This window comes from Anoplophora glabripennis, unplaced genomic scaffold (assembly GCF_000390285.2).
Source record: "Anoplophora glabripennis isolate ALB-LARVAE unplaced genomic scaffold, Agla_2.0 scaffold186, whole genome shotgun sequence".
In the NCBI taxonomy this organism is placed as follows: domain Eukaryota; kingdom Metazoa; phylum Arthropoda; class Insecta; order Coleoptera; family Cerambycidae; genus Anoplophora; species Anoplophora glabripennis.
The window spans coordinates 294,463-304,903 of NW_019416662.1; positions in this window are offsets into that span (position 1 = coordinate 294,463).

Sequence of the window (10,441 nt, forward strand, 5' to 3'; positions counted from 1 at the left end):
TGAAAGGTGGCGGTTCTAGAAATCGAAAAAGCATTCAAAAGACGATTATGACTGAAACTTGTTTTAATTCAGAAATTCTTAAATCCAAAATGGCGTAATTTTCACTGTTAATTTTATTTTCCTTTCACAGAAATAGCAAATTGTAAATTAAGACAGTTTTTCTATTGTAAGTCAATAGACAGTTTTTGGTTTACCAATTCCGATTTTACCAATAAGTAAAGTAAATTTCTACATTTTCTTTGATTCAAGAATTTAAACGTATCAGCAGGCACATTACTTTAAAGAGGGTTTGAAACATTTTTATATGCGTGTAAAAAATTAAGATAACTTAAAACATACATATTTCAAATAGTTTGATAAAATATGTACATTAACAATAAAATTATTTAGAAAAAATATTTTAAAAGGTACATATTTGAAACAATTGTTAGTAGTAGAATTCCCAGTTAAAAAAAATAGGTTGGTATACAAAAACGTGTCCTTAAATATACTTTATTTACAAGCAATAATTGAGTAAGTTATAACAGAATAAATATCATACATGGTTAGTCAAAATTATGGAAACCTCAAAAATCTCATCGGGAAAGCATTTTTGGGATAAATGGTGAGGACAAAAGTCTCAACATTTGGCACGGCGCATCCGATGGTAACCTTGACCTCGAGATTAAGCTTCAAGGTCATGTCAAGATCAAGTCGGTTTTTTTAAACGGCGACCGTCCTTTTCGACCCCGGAACTGGAAAGAGCAGAAAATTCTGCATCCGAATATGATATTTACCGTGACCTCGAGGTCAATGGTCAAGATCAGTTCAAGGTCAAATGTTTTTATTGTAATTTTTTACTACGGAATCAGAGAGAGTGATAGCCTTTGAGTCACAAAAAAATTGTGAGTCCCTTCTCTTCCATCGTCGAAAATAAAAAGATGACAGCTGGAATAATCCCCTGACCTCTACCTGACTTTGAGCATTAGCCTTAAGGTCGCTATTAAGATCATAATAACATGTAGAATTCTACGCTCTCTTATGTCTAGCGTCGAAATAAGGGGTAGCTACTCCAAAAACCGATATGACCTTGACATGTTCTTTCAACTTTGACGTCAAGGTCAAGGTCACTGAGGAGTACCATCAGGTATCTACTCAAAGACTATTGCTCCCTCTGACTCCGCAGTTAACAATAAAAAATATATAGTAAAAATCAACATTTGACCTTGAACTGACCTTGATTATTGACCTTGGGGTCACGCCAATGTTATATTCGGATGCAGAATTTTCTGTTCTTTCCATTTCCTGAGTTGAAAAGGACTGAAGTACCTACTTAATATGACCTTGAACCTTGACCTTGACCTCAAGGTCAAGGTTACTATCGAATGCGTCGTGAAAAATGCTGAGGCTTGTCCTCACCATTTGTCCCAAAAATGCTTTTCCACTGACATTTTTGGGGGTTGCCATATTTTTGACTAACCCTGTATATCTTATGCCCTATAGAAGGTAGATAAACAAAACAAAAGAAACTGTCACATTTGACTTTAATTCAATTTTATAACTATAGTACAGCGAGTTTTTCGAAATGTAAACTGTGTGATTTAATGATTATTGTGCCGCTAGGATAATTATCGTCTTTCTCAGAGTGAGATGTCGAAGTTGAAAAATTTACTCTATTTTTGAAATATCTTGATTAGGTACAATTTCAAATAAATATAAAAAAAAAAACAGTGATGGGCAAACTTCAATCGCTGGTTCTTTTCCAATGAGTAAATGTTACGCCACTGTGTAAAGCAGAATTATGACATACTTAAAAGATTCAGAGGTATTTATGTTTGGTGGTGGTGGCGGTGGTTTGGACAAAGATGTACTTGTAGTATATGGCTAAAAAGAATTGTTACAGTTACTGTACAGCACTTTATATAATAAATTGGATATCGCGGGACTCCTATTTCGAAAGAAGAGTTATACTTATTTTACTAACAAATATAAAATATATTGTCTTTCATTCCCGAAGTAATTGAAATACAATCCATGGTAAGCTTAATTAACCTATTTTTCCATATTGACTTCGTCAGACGGGTGAGGCTCTCTTATATAATTTTTTAATCAATGAGAATATGATATCTAATTTCAAATTAAAAAAATGAATTAACAAAATGACTTCCTTATCAAATATCACTTTATATTATTCCAATACCACAGTAAAGCACAAAATTAATAAAACACTTTGCCTAGTGTCAACGCCAAAGTAAATTAATAATTACTATTTGAAAGCATAAAGGTTCTATCCTGATAAAACTGTATTCAAGGTTACCTACCTATCTCTTACTAAAAAGCAATAGATTCTCTTAGTGTGACGTCACATATTTAGGCTACCTGCAACAAATTGTCACAGCTGAAATTGTACCGACCGAATATGACCCTTATGTACTATTTACATAGATACTATAAAAATGAACAATGATTTGGAAGTATTTAAGAACAACCAACATGTGTTTCGTAAAATAGATATACACTAATGTACTTAAAACTTACAAAAAGTGATATAAAAGAACATTCCTAAATTTAAATAAAGTAAAAATTTAACATTAGCCGTGCTATTCCTAATGCGCATGCTCAGAAAGAATAGTCTCTTACGCAAGTAAGATCTTGTTGATATGTTATCGCTGTCATCGTTAGCGTATTTTCTCTTGTTTTGTTTAACCTTGGTATTTTCTAGTTCTACTAAGTATTTTTATTGCTTTTCTTGATGTTGTACTGTGTCAGTGTGTTTATCCACTGTTTTTTTCAAGTTGTTTATTATAGACGAACTCTTAACCACAACCAAACCTTTCTTGAATGATATCCTGTTGCGAGGCTAATTCGCTTACATGGAATTATTTTTAATGCGCATGCTCATTAACATTGATATAATTTTCATTTATTAATTACTATAAAAATCAATATTGTTCTATAAACTTAAATATGTAAATTCGATAATTGTTTTAGTTTTTCACTTGGGGTTTGAAACTATATATTTCTAATATTGTCAGAATATCGCGATATTTAAGGTCATGGCAAAAAAGTACATAAGGTCGAAAATTGATCTCGTAAAATTATTGGGAAATTCTTCATGACAATGTGCACTATGGGTTTGCCTATTATTTGGCGTATGTGACGTCACTACTAAAAAGGTCTATAGAAGAAACCTGTTTTTATACAGTATACCTTTTTAAAAGTGTGGTAAAAAATGTAAGATTCTACACATCACTGGACACGGGATAAACAAAGGTCACAAGGCAAAAAGAAAACGAAGTAAATAAATCTTTAGTGAGGAATTAATTTATAAATATAATTTATTTTTTCATATTTAGAAGCAAACGGTTATTTCTTTTTAGAATTTCTGAAGCAAGTTAATTTTTACATTGTCGTCTTTTAATAAATCAAAGTTTTATTCATGTTTTTTCGACACTTCTCTATGTTACGTTTTATTGGAATCAAATTATCACATTTTCATTCACATTTCAGAATTTCTCGGATTTTTAGTTCAGTTAATTTGAAATAGATGTCGCACTGGCAAAAATAGTATACAGGGTGTAACAAGTTTGACTGCCATTACTGCAGCATGAGATAGAGTAATCATAAATTAACAAAACAACAACAACAAAAGTTGTATATTAAAGGCGCGTAAGATTAACAGTTTTCAATATACAGCGAGTATTAATATTAATATTGGGGAATTTCATCAAACAGCGCTTGTACTACGGAAAAACTGTAAACAACTATTGTATGTATAAAAGTCAATAAAGTGTATTCTATTCTATTACTGTGAAACATTTAGTAAATTTCAAGACAATTGTTTTCCAGTTTTTAAATAAATAGGTAAATTAAAATGTATTGATTTTGTAGTGTTGTGCTTAAATTTTATCTCGAATTTTAGTAATTATAAATCTCTTAAAACAGGAACATAACTTTTAATCAAATTATGTATTTGAAAATGTAATTAAAGTACCCAAAGATTCACGTCGTCTAAATAATCATACGTATTAAAAATAGTTTAGATAATTACCAAGAAGCAAAATTCAGTAATTTTTAAACGCACAAGTATAAAACAAACTACAACATATGCCCAAAAAGTTCATTACCATTTTCGATACACGCACAACACCTTCGAATCCAATTTTCGCACACTCGTTGGAAAACACCTCAAGAAAAGGAAATAGTGGTACGCAAAAAACACTCCGACACGGTCGAATCCAGATACCAACTGAATTGCGTATTGGTGGTTGCTGGGCAACTTAGTACCTCGTGTTAATAAACCGCCGCGCCGTTGTCACATTGCTCGATATAAATTTTATTGAATTTTAAATTTATTACAACGCTAATTATTTGTTAGAACTAAGCATAAAGAAGTTCAAAAAAGGGATAAACATTGTATTTTATGGTATTCTAAGCAGGTAGTTATGTCAATATTCCTTAATTAATTGAACTTTTGTGCATTGTGCAAGTTGGAGATTTTGATCATTTTTATCTCGAAAATGATTGAGTTTAGGACCCATGTCATATATAAGTTTTTTTTTGTTTATTTTAATGTATTTTATCGTCTGTTAAAATCAAGGCAGTCAAAGTTCTAACACCCTGTATAAATAAAAGATTGAATTATTTTTCGCGATGAACCACTTCTTAAGGTAAGTTTATCTAAATTGGTTATCTTTACCTCGACTCAATATCCAGACCCACTAGACAAAGTAAATTGATGATACTTCACTCTTTGCTGGAATAACTGAGTTGGTTCATTATAAAAGTGTTAAAGTAAATTCGAATAAATACCAACAATTTTTTCCTAAAAAAATCCTATCAAATCGAGTGAAATAATGTTCTTCGACATCAAAAATCTAACTTCACTAACAAAATTCCTACCAGCTGATGTTGCTTGAAACAATTATTTGGTTGATGACAATTTATGGCTGATGTTGCTTGAAACAATTTATTTATATCCCAGTTAACAAAGAATTATACCAGCATTATCTAGTAAGTAAAATTAAAAATATGTGCAAATATTACTAATATAAAAATACATATCTGACACTGTGATATTGTTAAATAATGTAATCAAAGAAATATCTTGCATTTTTGTTCTAGCCACTATAAGAAGACCATATTATTTCACATTTTATTAGGATTGTTTTCGCAAGGAAGCCACCTGATGGAACAAATCCAGTAGGATTTTTTAGAGAAAATTCCTTTGAATTAGCTCCACTAAGTTAATAAATTCAAGTTTGTTTCAAATCCAGATATGAGTTAATTTCGAAACAACTAACTGTACTCAGTTATAGATTCTCGCATTCTGCGTAACTGAAAATGCGATAACAAACGAATATTTCATGAGCAGTGCTGAAACGCATTGCCCATGGGTCGAACCCACACTGTAATAACAATTTCCACATTGATGGACGCGGCTTATTCCAATTAAATGAAACAATCCAGTGTAGTTGGCGATCCTTGAATCGCTCTGTTGCTTCTATAAAGTGTCGACATCGTATTTTAATTGATTTCAGTGATAATTAATTTTGCGATATAAGACCTTATGGAGATAATAGTCCAATTAACTAAGCCTTCAAATCGAAATTTTGTCAACTTGGCTGAATTTTTGATATGAGTTAGTTTAAGGTATATTATAACAATAAGTGAGAGTAATTTTTTGTTCAACCCCCGGCCAAGGGTGGAAAAAGATAAAACAAAGGGCTTTTTCAAGATAACTCAAAAAGGGTAAGAGCTAGAAAAAAAAGTTTTTCATGAAAGTTGTAAAGCAGACAATTCTACATAAAAATGGCCTCTTAACTTTTTCTTGTACTATTACAATTAACAGAGTTAGGGAGGCTAGAAGTTAAGGGAAGATTTCAGAAATTTAAAAAAAATCATAACAAACAGAAAAATGATTGAATTTTGTAATTTTTTTTTTCAATCTGCTCTAAAATATGTAACTTTTCTTTTCAGAGAAATAGATATATTTTTTAATTTTTAATAAGAAAGTTATAACAAAAAATCAAATTTTTAATCGTTAATTTTAATGATTTAACAAAATTAAATTTCTGAAATCTTCCCTTAACTTCTAGCCTCCCTAACTCTGTTAATTTTAATAGTACAAGAAAAAGCTAAGAGACCATTTTTATGTAGAATTGTCTGCTTTACAACTTTCATGAAAAACTTTTTTTTCTAGCTCTTACCCTTTTTGAGTTATCTTGAAAAAGCCCTTTGTTTTATCTTTTTCCACCCTTGGCCGGGGGTTGAACAAAAAATTACTCTCACTTATTGTTATAATATACCTTAAACTAACTCATATCAAAAATTCAGCCAAGTTGACAAAATTTCGATTTAAAGGCTTAGTTAATTGGACTATAAGGTCTTTGGCAAAATTGAATTTTGGGCCTTACGTAGATACCTTCAGAAATGTTTCATTACAAATTCATTCAAGTGTTCTTTTTGCATTCCCATATTCTCGACCCTACTACCGACTTTAATGATAGTTCATACTTCATACTCATTATTAGTGGACGAAATGTCCATTCTGCTAAATACATAAACAGTGCCATTTTGCAATTAATAATTCGAACAATGCATATGTAGATTTATTTGGCCTCAGCTTTATTAATTTTCCCTTTTTGATTTACTAGCAAACTATATGATTTAATTCTAACGGAATAGAATAAATAGGAATAGAATAGGAATAGAATAGGAATAGAATAGGAATAGAATAGGAATAGAATAGGAATAGAATAGGAATAGAATAGGAATAGAATATGAATAGAATAGGAATAGATTAGGAATAGGAATAGGGAGGAAAGTGTCAATGAAATTGTAGATTTAGCTGACAAAATTTGGGAAAGTTATCAATAATTACCAAATTATAATCAAAATTTTAACAATGTATCTTCAATAACTTCAAGGTGAGGGTCAGATAAGATTGTCCATAAAACAGATAATCAGTTAATTTCAGAATTTAATGATTATTCAATCAGAATATTTTACAAACATTGTCAAACAAAGACATTCAATATTAGAAAATCAGGTCTCAGCTTTGCAAAATCAATTTTCTTCATTTAATAAAGTCTCAAAACCAAACACATATACTTGTAGTTTAAGCAATCACCAAAAGTCAAATTCAAATGTTATTTCCACCAAAAATTAAAAAAGTGAGTAAGTAACAAGACAATCACTACAATAGGTGCGCCACTATTTACCGAAGACGTACAGAGTTCGGGAGATGCGACTGTTTTAACAGAGTCGTACTCGGTTCACTCTCCCAGTTTTGATTTCATCAAAATTCATTCATTTTAAAATTTATACAAAAAAGTTATAATGTAACAAACTCCTTTTACATTTTTATATTTTTCAATAATTGTATATACCATTTATTCAATTGTTCCTAAAGTAATGTCGAAAAAGGAAGAAATATACTGTTTCTCGTATGTGCCACTGCAGGAGCAACACAATGTCTCGTATGCATTTTTAATGTATGTGTTAGGTATTAAAACACTATTTCTAGTAAAAAGTTAAAATAAAAGCAAGAACAATGAAATCTTTTATTTCATGGCATCTTATCTTCCGGAAAGCAAACGCCTCTAATTCTCGAAAATCAGTCACCTTATGAACCATACATCTTGTTATTGCTCAAAACGGCAATAAATCTCTTCTATTTAGACTGGTTTTCAAACCGCAGTTGTCATAGGCTGAATAATTCCTGGATTGGTTGCCACGTCGTAGATTTGGACTTGAATTAATATTAATTTAGACTGTGTAAACTGGAGAGTGAGTCTCCTGGACCTAGTCTCCAGGTAATTGTATTTACTGTGTTAATTGGTCCATGATGGCGTTTTGGTACATAGTTTGCACTGGTTTGCTTTCCAAATTCGTCTCTTAACAGAATTATGGTGCATTAAATGCCTTGAGCTCTGCAACTGCTGATTTCTCTAAGCATCACTTCGACGTAGATAAATTGTAGTTGTGGAACACAACTAAGATAGGGCATTTAATAGACGTAAGTAATACCAGAATCCTAGTGGGAGAAAGAAGATCTTAGCGAAGACTCTACAAAAAGCAACAGAAATCCAAAAATATACAGATAATTTCAATCGATAAAATGAATAGAACTGTCTGGAATTTGGAAACAACTCATTCATAACAATTAGGACAAAAATGTCATATGCCATTGTACGCTGGAGCCAAAGGCTCCATCTGTCTTGCGGACTCCCAACTGTGGCATTCAAATGGCTATAGTAGGAAGCAACCCGCTAACTGCAGGTACTTTGTTGCACGACTGCCACCCACAGAGGGCGTAGAGGGCGTAACACAATGTTTGAATTGTTAGTGTTGCGAGAAACAACTACTCCGAGAGCTATTTGCCCCTACCGGCATTGAATTACACTCGCAACACCTAGTGCAACAGCTAGGATCGTTTGTCAGTTTACCCACCAGGCACAGACCGGTTTCGGACTTATTAGTCCTCATCAGTGTGTCATAGGTGCGACAACCGACAAACGACCCAGCTGTTCTTCGTCGTATCACCACGAAGAGGAAATACATTGTACGCGGGAGCCAATGGTTCCATCTGTCACTGACAAGTCAAACATTGTGTTACGCCCTCTGTGGGTGGCAGTCGTGCAACAAAGTACCTGCAGTTAGCAGGTCGCTTCCTACTGTAGCCATTTGAATGACACAGTTGGGAGTCCGCACGACAGATGGAGAGACACACTGATGAGGACCAATAAGTCCGAAACCGGTCTGTGCCTGGTGGGTAAACTGACAAAGTCACAAACGATCCTAGCTGTCGCACTACGTGTTGTGAGTGTAATTCAATGCCGGTAGGGGCAAATAGCTCCCTGAGTAGTTGTTTCTCGCAGCACTGACAAGTCAAACATGTCATATGCCAGTTACTATGCATCGCAACGAGATAGACTATTGCAAACAGCAAATACAAATTCTTCTGAAGGAGGAAAAGTCAGATACCGACGATGTCCTTGAAACAATTGTACAATGATGTACAATTAACATATCTCACATTTAGCTATTATGTGCTCTTTGCTTCAGAAATATTGTATTTAGTTTAATAAATCTTAAGTTTACAAACAGCAAATTTTGTATCGGTTCCCGAAAAAAATTCTGGTTCGAGCGTAAAATTTAGCTCTATCGATATCCGGTAAAAATAATGTGTTTAATTTTTGCATTTGACCATGAAGATTAAGGTCAAGGTCAACTCCAAAGTCACCTGTATATTGGTTTCTCACGCTGTATATTAAAGTCTACCTTTCACTTGCAACAAAACGCGACGCAGGTGACTTTATTTTAATACACTTAATACAGAGTCAATTAGTGACTGACTTCACACGCAAATGTCAGACTTCACGTGGCGAACAATTCCCAATTTCAATTAAAGATGCGGAGTTTCATTTAAAAAATCTAAAACAGAGGTGCACCAAAAAAACAAGAACGAATTTATTCTTAACTTTATGGACACCGTGTATATTTATACTCGCCATAAATTTGCGAATCCAATAGAACCACTGTCAGCCCGCACATTTCGTGCGTGCCCGTTTATGGGCATTTTACGGCATTAATGACACATAATTAAGTGGGGCTTAATTAAGCTCGGCGCATAAAAATTACGGCCACAACAATCAAGGTCGGGATGCATCGCGTCAAAATGTTGTTCGATCGCAGGTGAGATCGATAGAAGGTCGCCCACGCCGTGCTGCCCGAAATACACGTGGACAGCTACAGGAATTTAATACGTGTATTTATGCGAGAAATTCAATTTTATCGCATTGGCATGGATATTTCTCGGTCCGTAAATCTTATTTTTATGGAAACCTTATGTTTGGAATATAGGTTTATATTCGTGGTGTTTCCATGGGGTCTGATGTTATTTTTCAGGTCGCCCTTTAGGAATAAAACAGAGCAGCATTCATTCTTTTCTTCAAAGGATACTCATAAGTTCCTTCGCATGGCATTGCCCTGGCCTTGAGGTCCAGTCTTTCCTGTGTTCTGATTCAGTTCATTTGCCCAGAGAATCCAGAGACTTGCCTGCTTAGGTATTACAGGGGCAATGAGGACGACCCCAACTGCCGCGTTAGAGGTCCTTCTGGGGCTGCCGACCCTTCCTACATGGATTATGAGGGAGGCGATGGCGGCATACCTTAGGATAAGGGACGCCGGTGGTTGGAGAGCTAAAGGACGCACTGAGGGTCATGCTTCCGTGGCCCTCAGGGCGGAGAGGGACATCCCAATATCCGCCATGAGGGTTACGGAAGCAGAGGACCGGCTTAGGTTAGGAAGGAAGTATGTCACCACTTTCCCCTCGAGAGAGCAGTGGAAGCAGGAAGGTGATATGTTCTCCCCGGGATCCCTAGTGTGCTATACTGATGGATCTCGGGTAGAAGACGAGTTTTCAGGAGCAGGAATTTATCTGGAAGGCAGCGGCATC